Below are 15,482 nucleotides of genomic sequence, written 5' to 3'. Positions count from 1 at the left end.
CCCTACCTCTCTCTCTCTCTCTCTCTCTCTCTCTCTCTCTCTCTCTCTCTGCTGAGGATTGAATCCAGGATTTTGTAGACGAAAGGAAAGGCAGGCTCTGTATTTCCAAGTTATACCCCAAAACAATATAATTAGCAAATTACATACTTAACCAACAAGAGAATGACAACTTCCAACTTCCCTTTCCTTTTAATCAGGTCTTGAATTATTTGCAACTTTGAGGAAGGTTGTGAGGATCTTAAGAACTCAGGGTCATGGAGCACTTTTAAATTGGAGGTGAGAAAGACATAGCTCCCTGTGAATCCCTTTAGGTTGTAGCTTGTGTTTGTTGCTGGTGGCAATAGATTTTTATGTAGAGAATGCCTTGTTAACACTAGAAATGGAAGCCTCTTATTAAAGGTGGGACATCTTAAGACAATCACTAGGCATTGTTAAGGTAAAGAACAGCTCATTATTTTTCATATCTTAAAGATTAAACCTTTGACCATGATTAATAACAGATAGCTGTTATCTGCTTTGGTCACAAAAATTCATGTACAAAAGAAACACTTTGGCAAATTATAAGTAAAATGGTAGTATGAACACTAGTATCTGCACTGCTAATTAAAAGACTTAACTTATTAGGCCTCGAGGAGAGAGAAAAAGAAAGAAACAAACAAGTACAATTTGCCAGATTAATTTTATGGTGTGTTCTATTTAATCAAACTATACCTTTTAGTGAAAATGACAAATCTGAGTTGTCAGAATGTGGCAGATAAGGAAGATAAAGGTCATATATTTTAATGTCACAGAAGGTCTTATTAAAGGAATCTTAATTACATTAGGTATCCATGAAACATTAATTAAATACTGTCTGAAATAATTAGGTCCAAGTTACTGATGGTTTAATTAAACCCAGTTTCTTATATTATAAGAAAACGAAAGGTCCAGTATCTCTGTTGGCAGAATAATTGATAGTATGTCAGAAAGGCAAAATAGTAACCTTGACCAACCGTAGGAGAGTGAGCACTATGGCTCTCAGGGCCTGGTGTGTATATTGACTCATCTCCATGGTGGCTCATGTCACCAGTAGCTCATGACATGTCTTATGCTGTAGTGCTTAGCTTCTGGGTAACAAAATTTGAGTGCCCTCCAGTAGGTAGGTGAATATAGTACAGCAAAACGATCACCTCAGATTGGAGAAGTTTAGCCACCTGTGTGGAAAGCCGAGCTGGTTTATGCATGTACTTTTTCCCCACTGAAGATGCTGCCTGCTTTGTCATCATTGCACGTTGTATCTCAGAAATGCCAGACACCCTTTCTGACCAACCACCATCTGCCCAAAGGGTAACTGCCCTTAAATCTGTCTTAAAAACTTCATCCCCATGCTTGTTTGCTATTCATTAGCTGCAACATTCATTTTCATCTTCAGTTGGGTATTTTTACAGTTCTCAGCATGGGCTTTAGAATTCCAGCTCTGACACAGCTATGAGACTTTGGGCAAGCTAGTTCTTTGAATTAGTTTCCTCATTCATAAAATATTAGTTGTGATAATAACTACTTAACAGGGCGGTTAGGAGGATAATGCTTGAATGTATATAAGCACTTAGCACAATTGAAAATACATGATAAAATCTACAAATTTGATACAAGTATTCTGTGATCAATAGGATCATGAGGATTTTTGAAACACGGATCAGATAAGTAGGGGAATCCAAGTGAAAAGCCAAGTTAGAATAACTCTAGGGTATGTCATAAGGGAGATTTACAAAAGCAAAATTGAGACTAGAGAGTTTATGGGCTGATGATTTAAAGTGAACTCTAGTTCTGTTATTTTGTTGTTGTCGTCGTTGTTTGACATTTGTACTGATCAAACCATCTTGCTTCTGGACCGCAGAAGCATTGGGGGATGGTAGCATGAGTCTCAAGAAAACTGCACCATATTCTAGGACAGTCAGCTGTTCTTTTCCTTTGAATGGGACACTCAGGACAGTCATTTCATTTCTGAAGTGTTTCAGTGCACATCTTATTTTCTCTTAACAGTCATGTGAGCAAATATTACTCTTGGCCCCATTTTACATATGCAAAGATCGTGGCATAGAAAAATTAAGATACCTGTGCCTGGTGGCACTTCTTCCTATAGACCTTGATTCTGTGGGTTTTGCTTCTTCACTGGGCTACAGGTTAAAAAGTAGGGTGGTCAGGTAGGGACAGGGGTTCCATCTCACTAGGCCTTGCTAGCAAAGAGTAGATTTTACATTTTTCTGGCAAGTGAGAGTGTTGTTTATGAGACAGGATCTTATGTATCCCCAGTTGGCCTTGAACTCACTGTGTAGGCAAGGATGACCTTGAACTTCAGATCCTCCTGCTTCTACCTCTGAAGTGCTAAGATTTACAGGTATGTACCAACAAGCCCAGTTAATGTGGTGCTGTGGATCAAACCTAGAGCATTAGGCAATCATTCTACCAACCAGAGTCCCATCTATAACATGATTTTCATTTGTAAACGGGCAGGAAGAGAAGGAGGTGACTACCAAAATCTCTTTAGTATCTGCCTTTTAACAGAAAAGTTTGTTGTCCCTGTTTAAGGTGGTACTTTTCAAAGATATGTGTTTGAGACTCGTCTGGGGATGTGCTTAAAATGTAGAATCTGATTCAGTGCATCTGGGGCAGGGCCCCAGGATTCTGCATGTATAAAAAGCTTGCATGTGTTACCCAGGTTGCTGATATTTGGACTATACTTGAAAGAGTAAGGACTGGACCAGCAAGATGATTCAGTGGGTAAAAGTGCTTGCCACGTGAGACTGATGACCTAAGTTTGCACTCTAGAACCCAATGTAAAAAAGCTGAATGCATGGATGTGATGACTCACGTTTGTAATCCCAGGCAGTCCTACAGCTAGATGGGTGGTAGGGAGAAGGAAATTGCCTGAAGCATCCTGGTAGCTGGGCCAGAGTGCCCAGCATAGAGCATCAGAAACCAGAGAGAGACCCTGCCACAACAAGCTGGAAGGAGAGGACTGACTCCTGGAGGTTGTGCTCTGAACTATACCCATGTGCTGTGGAAGTTGTGTGCCTGTGTTCACACACTATGGTACTTGTGTGACTTTATACACATACACACAACACACACAGACACGCGTAATGAATAGAGTTAAAGATGGTATCACATTCGAGTGCATGTCTAAACTTCTGTTCCTTTTACCTGTCTCCAAAGGACTCAATATTTTTACTTCTTTTTGGTCTTCATAGCAGGCAACACTCCAGCAATTAGCTTTTATAGCTTTCTACATCTTTCTCCTTCCAAATGATGATGGTTTCTGCCTATTACCTTCATCTTACCAGGTATACATGCCAGGCCGTGGGGTGCAGTGATGGCAAAACAGAAGTGTGCAGCTTAGTCCTTGTTCTCCAGGAATGGTTTGTGGAGGCCTGAGCTGCTGAAACTGCTCTATTTCTCTCCTATGTCTTCAGTCAGAAATGTACTTTACCTTAAGCATCTTGTATAAAGACTCTGCTCTTTGACCCTTATCTGTGATCTTCCTCCAGGCTCTCTGGTCTCCTGGTTTGGCCACTTCTTTGCACTGCCTTTCCTGACTCTTGTCTGTCTTCTCTAGTAGGAGTTTTCTTCATTTCTCTTAGCTCATTCATGGTAGGCTATTGCATTTCCATAGAGCTTTCATTTAAAAGCCAAGTCTGGGAGTCTGCTTTTACAACAAAGTAGCCTATCTACTTCTAGAATACATTCAGTTTGTTCTTTTGAACCTGACCTATGAGGTTTAGATGGTAAACATGAATAGTATGATTTCCTCTCTTTCTGATTTACATAAGAACCTGTGTTTTTGTTTTGACACAAGATCTCCAATATAGCAGGCAGGCCTTGTTCTTGTGATCTTCCTGCCTCAGTCTCCTGAGTTCTGGAATTATAGATATGTACCACCAAGTGCGGCTAATTCCTTGCTAATAATGAGCACGTACTGTTCTGTATATGTCAGTCATCATTTACTACAATTGGTAAAGGCATCTGTCATCTCACACAGAAAAAGCACTACCACACACCTGAGTCCCAGCCTAGATTAGAACACAGCTCTTCTTATTACATAAAGAATGAATCCTGAGACCACCAGAGAGTACCTGTTCCGACCTCCCTCTGACATAGGAGCTAAGAACGCAGGGGATTACCTGAGAATGCCTGGATCCTGCCTTCACATGGTGATAAGAGTTATGTAATTTGGGAGTCTTTTAGATAGACCCACTGAAGGAGTAACCCAATTACCTCACCCTGCATCCCTGCATGGAAGAAGCCAGAGCAGTCTGCTTCCCGAACAGTCTGCAACCTGATTCCCTGTCCACAAGCTGGGTAACCTCTTCAGAGGATGGTGTCATAAGAATAGGAGGTAGGAATTGGTAGGCAGTTAGAATAAAAAGACCCCAAAGAAATAGCCAGTTTCTTGGCTAAAACTCACAATGTCCTTGGGCCTCTTAGCAACATGCTCTGTTCCAAAGGCCAAAAATGTCTAAAGTATTTGGGAGCTCTTATCTAATCCTTAAAATATTTTAGGGTTACCTCTTCAGAGGGGGGAATGTTAGAGTAGCAAGCCTCATAAAAAAAGAGTACATGAAGTTATCAGAAAAAAGTGGGAGATAGGGGAGGGGAGTGGAGTGGGCATGGATTTGATCAAAACACCTTACATGCTTATATGCCTGCATGACATTCTCAATAAATTATTTTTTTTTTAAAGAAAATGACTAATAGTTGCTTGTTTTGGCTTCTTTAAACTTGCTTATTGCTGCACTGAAGGGTCAGTGTGACCCACTGTCCTTGCAACTGCCAACACCACAGGAATGAAGCAGCTTGTGGTTTCTGCCTTTAAAAGACCCTCCCTCCCCACAGCTGCACTGCAGTCCCTTATCTGGCCTCTGGAGACAGTCAGTCTTACTGCAGCAATAAATTTGGCTAATTAAAATCTGAAAAAAAAAGAATGAATTCCTAGGGACCAATGAGATGGCTCAGTGCATATTTGCACTTCCAAGCCTGATGGCCTGAATTTGTTTCTTAGGACTTACGTATTGGAAGGAGAGAACTGACTCCTACAAGCTGTCCTCTGACCTTTACACATGTACCCCTCCTCTTAATATAAAAAAATCGTAATGAAGTATAATAAAAATGTATTTTCATGGCTGAGAAAACAGTTCAGTCCAATTGTCACCACCTGTGTTAAAAGCCAGGCATGGTGCTGCATGTTTAAAGTCCCAGTGCTCACGAGGTGAAGACAAGCAGAACTTTGGAGCTTGCTGGCCAGCCAGCAGAACCTATTTGGAAAGTTCCAGGCCAGTGAGAGACCCTGTCTCAAAACCAAAAGCAAAACAGGCCAGCTGCGGCCCACTTTTAATCACGCACTATAGAAGCTGAGGCAAGCAGACTCAAGGTTGTCTTCTGGCCTTCACACACGTGTACACATACATGCATGTAAACTTGCATACACATGTACACCAATAAAGACACATATTTCTCTGAAGGTCCCATCACACATCCTCCCTGTGTGGCCTAGGGCATATGGTACGTCATGCCCTTGTACCCTTCTTTGACTCTCAGTACTCTACTAAGTGAAGTTGAATAGGTGGCATGGGTCTAGCCTTTTTGCTACAATGATTATTACTCTAGTTCTACATACTCCAAATATCTCTTAATTGGGTCTCCACTCTCATGCCTTGGAAAAGTTTCCACTGATCATGCCCAATCTCAAATTTCCATACTGATTGAAAGAGAATGGGACTGTGAACTTGGAGGGAACTGGTCTGACCTAACTGCCTCAGTACAAAAGGCAGAAAGAAGCTGAAGCCCAGCAAAGGGAAGCTGTTTGCTCAAGGTCACCAGGTCGTTGGTGCAGTCCTCACCTATAGTTCTTTGCTTTGTAATCTGTGGCCACTTATAAGGCACTGTTAACTTTAAAAAGCATTTGACATACTAGCAAAATAATGTGAATGCCTAAGTTCTTGTGAGTCTACTATAAATACAATCATGGTTTAGTAAACCAAATGGGATGATGTTCACTTTCTTTTTCCAACAAATCTGGGTTTTATTTATGTTTTGTGGATTTCTTTCTTCAGCGATTCTAACTCCTAAGGTGATCTTGTGTACATATATATACCTTTAAAACAGTTTCCTCTTTAAAAAAAAAAAAGCAGCAGCTTTCTTTAGCATATTTGGGTTTTGGAATATAGATAATAGTATCTATTCATGCAAAATTGAACCTCCTCCTGCCTCCAATCCTCAAAACCTGATGAAGTAAAAGATCCTAGGAAGACAGTAAACCTACACTTAGAGAAAAAAATAATTTTAAAAGCCAGCCAGACTGTGTTCTATTCATTCACTCACACCTCTATCTACCTCTAGTGAATTTAATTTGCTTGTGCCATTTTTCTCCACTTAAACCTTTGTTGACCCCTCAGCAAGGCCACAGATAGTGGAGGAGGAGCGTGAAGACTATGAAGAGACCTCAGTTTTTTAGCCTGATCATCAGGCACATGGCATCTGTGAGCTATAAGTAACAATTTATAAAATATTTCATATAAGCAGAAATTTTTTTCTTTAAATCTTCCAAAAATGATTACATTCAAATAGGTAATTATTTTTGAGATTGGGTCTCATGTATCCCAGGCTGGCATTGAACTTACTATATAGCCAAGGATGACTGAATTTCTGCCTCTACGTTCCAAGAGCTGGGATTACAAGTGTGTGCCACCATGCCTGGTTAATACAGTCAGTGCTGGGGATTTAACCCAGGCAAGCACTAGATCCAATCCCTGGCTGTGGTTGCTCTCCCGCTCAGCCCTTTGCTTGCCTGGTGGTTGTGTCTGACCGCTGCCACTCCTGTCTAGTCCTGGACCCCAGGGCTGGTGAGGCGGCTGTGAGACCAGGTCCAGTGCCGAAGATCTGGTTTATTGCAGAAAGGTACAAGCTTATATAGGGGTAGCGGTCCAATCATAGCACAGCGAGTAGGACACCTTATTAGCATAACAGGCTTAGTGTCTTATCACAGTATAGCAGGCCAGATGCCTTATTAGCATAGTAGGTTTCAGTTAGTTTCGGGTTCCTGGAAGTCATGTGACCCAGGCTGTTGTTACTCAACGTTTATCTGGAAGTGACAGTTTTAGAATTTAGAGGGTAGAGAGTGGGATGTGGCGAGCTCTAGGTATCAGTCTCATGATTTGCCTGTTGGAGCTTTTGTCACAAGGTGTTCCTCATGGCTCCAGTGGCCGGGCCATTGCCTCAGGCTGCTGTAAGGTGGTCATAGGAACTTTTACTAGGCTCAAGCCTGTCTCCCACATCTGTCACCCCCTAAAACTGGGTGTGGTGGCACAGGCCTTTAATTCCGGTACTCAAGAAGTAGAAGCGAGAGGATCATAGTTCAAGATCAACCTGGAATGCATGAAAACCTGTCTCCAAAACAAGAAAACGAGTAAAAGGGTAACTCCCTTTCTTTCCTGCCCTGTTGCTGGGAGTTTTTTCTCTACCTTTTAAAAGAAAAAAAGAAAAGAAAAAATTCATTTAACTCTATTTCAATTTTCAATTTTGGTGTTTGGTGCCGGAGACTGTACCCAGGGCCTTATGCATGCTAAGTACATGTTCTACCACTGAACCATACCATCGAACTTTACTTTTGTATTATTGTTTTTAAAACTATATTTTTATTCTAAATGTATGAGTGTATTGCCTGCTTTTATGTAAGTGCACCTGTGTCGTACAAAGCCTGTGAATGCCAGAAGAAGATATCAGATCCTCTGGAACTATGGACTGTTGTTACCTGCCATGTGGGTGCTGGGAACCAAGCCTGGGTTCTCCGCAAGAGCATTCAGTACTCTTAAGCACTGAGACATCTTCACAGCTCTTACTTTTGTATTCTTTTTTATTTTTTTAATTTTTATTATTTTTAAATTTTTGTTTATTTTTTATTTTTTAATGAATTTTTTTAGAAGAAGCATTTCATTACAACAACATTGACATATTCAAAAACAATTTTCTGAGCTAAGATGCATCTTTTTCAAAATTGGCTGTAAATTTTTAGGTTTACAGTTGAATTATTACAGTTATACAATATTGTACTCAGTATAAACTCTATAAGACATAAATGCGGTTTTAACCTTTAAAAACGATCTCCATTTCATTATTAAAATACATAGTTTCATACAGAAAAATTCATTTTCAATGCAATTGACATTAAGATGTTTGCACATGCGTTTCTAATCTCTATATACCAGACTATTGCTAGTCACAGTCGGTTACTTTCTGAACTCCTTGGCCTCTGAGCATGGATATAAAGTCATCAGGTAGATTTCAATGGTAATGTTTTTCACATCTACTAATTATTATTATTTTATTATTTTTTAATTTTAATAACTACATGATTATAGCATCTATAATCTGTATGCATCTCACTACTAGTCATAATCAGTTGCACTTGGATACTTGGCACCTGTGTATGTCTATAAAGTCATCAGGTAGATTTCAATGGTAATGTTTATCACCTCTACTAATTAACATGAAGTAAATTTTTGTGCTTCCTCCTCAAATATAACTCATTTTTAAAAATTTGTTGATTTTTTTGTGTATATATCACACAGAACATCCCAAACCATCATATTCAACTGTACACCCACTTCCCAGATGGCACCTTCCCCCCACTAGAGTCGTTATGCTCTGTTATCCCTGCTACTGTCTGCTGTGTTGTTGGCACCTCCAACCATTCCCCTCTACTTGTCCATCCCGTGAATCTAGTCAGCCTATCTAGAGATGTTTGTTTTCGAAGGTCAGCTGTACCTCATCTAGCAGTAATCAGTTGTCAATATTCCTTTAGATAAGATTGGGGTCTGCTGTTCATTTTCCCATTTCTATACTGGGTTACTATCTGGGAGTCCCTTGGGCCATCCTGGCCAACAACTCAAAAGAAGGTATCTTCTACCTGGCGTTGTTTCTTGTTGTGTAGCCTTTAGTTATACATATGGACTCTTAAAAAATTATATTGGCCCCTTTAATCTTTGGTTATACTTTCCTTTTGGGTGTTTAAGGCCATAGAGTTGGCCCAGTTAATCCAATTTATTTTTACTCTTAAGGTTGTTTGAGGATCTGTTCCTCAGGGGTCACATGGGTTTGGGAGGAGCCCCTGGCTCCTTTCTTTTGAAGATAAGTCAAAGGTCCTGCTCGACCATGGTTGGCTTCGCTTGGAAGCATGGAGGAAATGATTCCTCTGTGTTGACCCTCCTCTTTATAGACTGGACACTGGTTCAAGTATATCTGGTGGGGTCTCCTTGGCCTCCTTTATCAAGAGGACAGGTGACCCACCACCATTATAGGACATTTTGAGAGCTGTTAATAGTCCCCTGGAACTAGTCGGCCTAGGAGGGCTAGGAGCAAAAAGTGTCCTTTATGGCCCTCTGACCAAATTATTATAGGCCTCAAAGTATGTCTGTTAAACACCCAAGAAGGTTAGTTCCACCAGTCTGGTACTTTTAATTACTGTGTGTCATATAGATAAATCTTGGGCAAAGACCAATTGTTCTCAGATGTATTCTTGATGGCATAATTTGTAACTTTGTATATTGCATATTACATAGTAAATTATTGTAGTTTTTATTTTCATATTAACTTTTGATCTTCATATTAAACATACAAGTCACACACAGAGACACACAGACACACACACAGACACTGGATTTGTATACTTCTACCAATGAATTTTATACTTCTCAAATGTTTTTGTGTTACTTATTAGCAACTTTTCCTTCACTTTCAGCTAATTTTAAATTTCTTGTGAGACAAATATGATGCTGAGGAACTCCCTTAGTTTTTGTTTGTCTGGGAAAGTGTCTCCTTCATTTCTGAATGACAGCTTTCTGGGTACAACCTTTTTCTTGGCAATTATTTCCTTTTAGTGTTTGAACGTGTCTTCTCCCTCTATCCTGGCATGTAAGGTTCATGCTGAGGAGTCTGTAGTTAGGCGTACTATTTGAATTCACTTCTTTATTATTGACTTCTTTTTCTTGTTTTGAAGACCATCTTTTTGGTTTTTCTCTTTGGAAATTTGATTACAATGTATTGTGTGTAGTCTTATTTTAACTGAATCTGATTGAAGGTCTTCGACTGTTCTATTCTTGTATATTTATAGCTTTCTCTATGTATGGAAAGCATTCTGTTAATATTTTATTTTTAAAATGTTTTTATTACATTTGTTTAGTGTGTGCACATGTGTGTATGTGTGTGTGTGTGCGCGCATGTGTATGTGTACACATGTCAGAGGATAACTTGTAGGAGTCAGTTCTTGCTTCTACCATGTGGGTCTGGGGACTGGGACTCAGGTTGATAGCCTTAGCAACAAGCACCTTTACCTGCTGATCCATTTAACTGTGCTATTCTTTTTTTAAATTAGCTTTCTAGCCCTTCATCTTCCTATATTGCTTCTTGAACTTCAATAATCTACATATTTCATATTTGAAGTTGTCCCATAAATTCTGTATGCTTTCTTCATTTATATTACTTCCTTTTTCTCTCTGACTGTAAATGTTCAAATAAACCATCTTCAAGTTCACAGAATTCTTTTGTCTACTTGATCAAATCTCCTTTTGATGTTCGTCATTAAATTTTTTATTTCATCCATTGTGTTCCTCAACTCCAGAACTTTTTAAAAAATTCATGTGCTGGAGGGATGGCTCAGTGGTTAAGAACACTGTTCTTGCAGAACACCCGGGTTGGAATCCCAGCATCCACATGGCAGCTAACAACTGTCCATAATTCCAGTTCCAGGGGATCTGACAGCCTCTTCTGTCTTCCAGGTGTACTTATTTACATGCAGGCAATACACACATACACGTAAAATAAGAATAATTAATAAAATATCAAAAGAAATTCATTTATTTTTGAGTGTCCTGCTTGAATATATGTGAGTATACCACATGTGTACCTGGTACACATGGAGGCTAGAAGAGGGCATCAGATCCCCTGGATGTGGAGTTATGAATGGTTGTTAGCCTCCATGTGGGTGCTGGGAATTGAATTCTGGTCCTCTGGAAGAATAGCCGGTGTTCTTAACCACTGAACTATCTCTTCAGCTCCTCAAGAATTTTTTTGATTTAAAAAAATAAGTCAAGGGGTTGGAGGGATGCTCAGTGGTTAAGAGTTACTAGCTGCTCTTGCAGAGAACCCAGGTTCCATTCCTGCACCCACATGGTGGCTAACAACCTTCTGGAACTCCAGTTCCAGGGGATCCAATGCCGTTCTCTTACCTCTGTGAGCACTGCATGATACAGGTGAATTTACATACAGGTAACATACTCATACATATGAAAATAATAAGTAAAATATGAAAAATAAGTTCAGTCTGCTAGATTTCTGAGAGAAATTGCTGAAATTTTTGGTGTTATTTGACATTTTTGGTGTTATTTTGACATTTTTGGCATTTCCTTAAAATTCCTGCTCTAAATATTTTAACCATCAGTTAATACACCTACATATATTTAAGATCAGTAATTTTCACCTTATTTATTCCATATGACACTCATGTTTTCCTGATTGTTGTTGATCTTTGTGCTCATATCTGTGAACTGATCCTTTATCTTCGTACTCAGATCTGTGAACTGAAATAGTTACTAGCCAATCTTTGCAGTCTAGCTTTTTCTGGGAATGTTTGATAGTAAGATTATCTAGGCCTTCTGGGAAGCCTGTCTCATGTGATCCATAAGCCCATGACTGTGGTAGTGATTGTACAATTAGGACATATCCTCAGCCATGGTTGGAATAGTGTAGGTTAGAATCCCATGGCTTTCAAGGCTAGCTCAACATCAGCCTGGAACCCTATGGGTGATGAAGCTGGAACAGCAATGGAAGCCTACAAAGCCCATGTCCACTGTGGCCTTTCTGCTATTGAGGTTTGTCAGAAACTGAAGGCTGCTATAGTTGACTAATAGTGGTGTGGTGTGGGCAGAATACAGGGTCTACAGGGTTTCTTTCCATCACCATAGAGCAGGTTTAGAGGCTTCAAGTGACCAGTACCATCAGCCTAGTGCCAAAACCCTTGAAACTATACCCAATATTGATTCTTACTGTGGTGAACCTAGAATGGAAGACCAAGTCAAAAAGTTCTATATTTTCTTTTATTTGTTCCTTGCGGATGACACATCCCTTCATCCTGTTCCTTTGGGGGATAGGACTGAGATGACATGGATAAAATGAAATTTTCCTCCCTATCCTCTTCAATGTGTTTCTTTCTTTTCTGTTCATTTTTTACTTTTATTTTTTTTTTTGAGACTGGGTCTTGCTATGTAACCCAAGCTGGCCTGGAGTTCTCTGTGTCGCCCAAACTAACATTAAACTCAGTTCTGCCCCTGTCTCTTGAATGTTTTGCTCAGTTTCTCAATGAGTTTTTTTTTCCTATGTTCTTTTTTACCTGATTTCCTTAGCTCTCGTAAAGATATTTTTGTGTGAGCAGTTGCTCAAATTAATGTTTCTGTACCATATGATCCCTGGAGAGTTTTATTCTACCATCTTCCTTTACACTCTGTTTATAATCCCAGAAAATTAACATGGTATATAACTGGGGTCAGCATCCTGGAGCCATGTTAGAACCCTTGTTTGCCTAAGGACGTAGTAAGAAGGCCCTGAGGCTAGGAGCCTTTTGCAAATGCAGGAAATTATATGCTCCACCTGAAAGGAACAAATGCCAACATTGGGAAAGAAAGCCATTTCCAAGTCAACATACAATACAGAGCAGGTAGTTCAATGAACTATCACTACATATTGTTGAAAAGCATCCCCTCTGAGCAGCCTACCCCAAGGGTATGTTTGTCGGGGGAGGCTATGGATCTGGCTGGGTCAGCCAGAAACCCCATATGAAAAAAACAGGTACAGAGAACAGAACTGCCCATGTTTGGCTGAAAAGCCCTACAAGGCAGTTGCACTTATTTCCCCCTCAAAGCATTTACCTGTTGTCCTGCCCACTTTGCCATAAAGATCTTTCCTATAATGAGAGTGGCCAATGAATTATGGAACAGGAATGTAATAACAAAGGTAGAAATGTGTCCTGTTATCAGTCACACACATTCAAGCCGAGCCTGGGGCAGCACAGAACAGGGGACTATAAGCTCTGGGATCTTCTCATTCAACCAAGATTGCTTCATATAAAAGTTGACAATGCCTGCCTGAGAACCATTGTTGATATTCAACATTTTTAAAAATAGCTGAACAGGCTAGACAAAAAGGCATGACAGAAAACTTGGACAGGAGGCTGACTTGGACTCTGGCTTAATAAAGGGGTATGCTATTAAAAGTAGGCAACAAACACACATTTCTGAATGTTTAATTTATTTGAAAATAAGAAATCAACTTTACCACTCATTTGCTTTCTCCCTTGAAAGCAACAAAGACAAGCAGAACTCAATTTCAGTTGCCTGTTAGGGTATCTCTCGAGTCTTCCTTTTTCATACTGAAATGCTCACACACAGTAACTCCATGATCCTCTCTTACTGTTTGATGAAGCAGGGAGAAGGGGAAGGGGATGACACAAAGAGCCTTTCATAAAGGGGACTGTGGCACTGAAAGGTGCAGCAGAACTATCACAAAATCATTTCTTCCTTCCCTCCTTCAGCAGATATGCTCTGAGTACCCACAGTGTTCTGTGGAGTATGGTGGTGAAAAAGTCAGTGTCCTCACTTCTGGCGTCCTCGTGAAGAGGAGTTTGCCAAACATTGTCCTATTTTAAACACTGGAAGTTCTTTGTCTTGGAAACCCTCCCAGTCCTGGGAAAACTGGGATGGTCAGTCACCCTGCCTACTTCTAGAAAGCTAACTATTTTAAGGATTCTGGAGAAAAGTGGATGGTGAACTGTGGTGCCCTGAATCCTAGTAGCAGACCTGCTCTCCCACAGCTATATGATCCAACACTGTGTTGAGCTGTAGTTTTCTAATTTATAAATGGTAACATAACTCCTTTGAAGGATTTTAACAAATATTTTATTTATTTTTTATTTCATGTGTATGAGTGTATTGCCTGCATGTATGTGAGTGCACCCGTGTCGTGCAATGCCGTGGAGGTCAGAAGAGGGCTTTGGATTCCCCTGAAACTGGAGTTAAGAATGGTTCGTAGCCACCATGTGGGTGCTGGGAATCGAACCCAGATCCTCTGTAAGAGCAGTCAGTGCCTTTAACCGCTGAGCCATCTCCCCAGCTGGACTGCTTAGATGATCCCAATTTTGTTGGCAACATCCAAAGCACCATAATCAGGAGCCAGAGAAACACAAGCCTTCTCTCCTTCAGATCTGATCAAGGTATTGGCTTTGGCACATCAATGTCGTAGAGTTCCTTCACAGCCTGTTTGGTCTGGTGCTTGTTGGCCTTGGCATCCACAATGAACACAGGTGTGTTCTTGTCTTCTAGCTTCTTCATGGCTGACTCAGTGTGTGTGGCGGGGGGCTTGATGATGGCAAAGTGGTCAAGTGTGTTTCTTCTGGGGGAGCTCTTGCAAGGGTATTTGGGCTGCCTCCAGAGTCACGGGGTCTTGAGCCACTGGAAGGTGGGTGACCTCCGGATCTTTCTGTGGCTGTGAATGCCTTTCAACACTGCCTTCTTGGCTTCGGCTTTGGGAGGGGCAAGAGCTTCCTGCTGCACTTTTAGCGCCATCTTGGCTAAAAAGCAAAGGATTATTTTAAGATTAAATGAAATTTTTATTTTATTCTACTGAATCTTCAGGAAGTGATTATGGTGACAGAATTTGCAGCCAGCAATACTAGAGGGAGATGTAGTTGTCTTTGTCCCATCATATGTGGAAATAAGAGTAGGTGCTCTGTGTTTTGCTAAGTCAGGATGGAACCTGCTAGAAATCTGACTGTAGTGTCTTAGGTAAGGTCTCAGGTCTGCTATGCTGGAAGAAGATGGGGTTGACGTGCAGAGAGAGACCTAGCTGGTGGACAAGTCACTGTATCTGCAGGCAGGTGTAAAGAGCACAGGTATTGGTTCTCAAAGTGGGGATCTGAATGAGAAGTTAAAAAATTAAGGTGAAAGGAGGGCATACAGGATCCTAGGTGTAACCCGCAGTTCTGTTGGTGTTTAGTTTTCACTTTCCTTCTTGAACGATCTTAGGAAGATTTCTTTTTCTAGCCAGGCATGGTGGTGTATATCTGTAATCCCAGCACTTAAGAGGCAGAGGCAGTAGAATTACTATAAATTTGAGGCCAATCGAGGCTAAATGATGAGATCCTGTCTCGAAATAAGCAAATAAAACAAAAAAAGGTTCCATTTTCTTTGCCAAGAGCTCTCTCCACTACCTGTAATTTATAATCTTATTTTACATTTACTGAGCACCTAAATAGGCATTCAGTATTTTTCAGACATTTTGTTAGGGACTGAAAGAAAGCAGACCTGGTTAATAACTGTCCTCAAAGAGCCAATAATCTAGTCAGAAACACACACAGAGGATTTTTTAAAAAGGTTATGGTTTTTCCTTTGTTTAACAAGCTT

At 40.4% G+C, this 15,482-nt stretch overlaps 1 pseudogene; it reads right to left on the bottom strand.

Moving 5' to 3' along the window:
* Positions 1 to 14,202: 14,202 nt before the first annotated feature.
* On the bottom strand, positions 14,203 to 14,645 carry LOC103724661 (annotated as a pseudogene).
* Between the last annotated feature and the right edge of the window lie 837 nt (positions 14,646 to 15,482).

The sequence above is a fragment of the Nannospalax galili genome, unplaced genomic scaffold (assembly GCF_000622305.1).
Source record: "Nannospalax galili isolate Female #2095 unplaced genomic scaffold, S.galili_v1.0 scaffold167, whole genome shotgun sequence".
NCBI lineage: Eukaryota > Metazoa > Chordata > Mammalia > Rodentia > Spalacidae > Nannospalax > Nannospalax galili.
The sequence above is the reverse complement of the archived record's forward strand: the minus strand, read 5'-3'. Positions and strand labels throughout refer to the sequence as shown.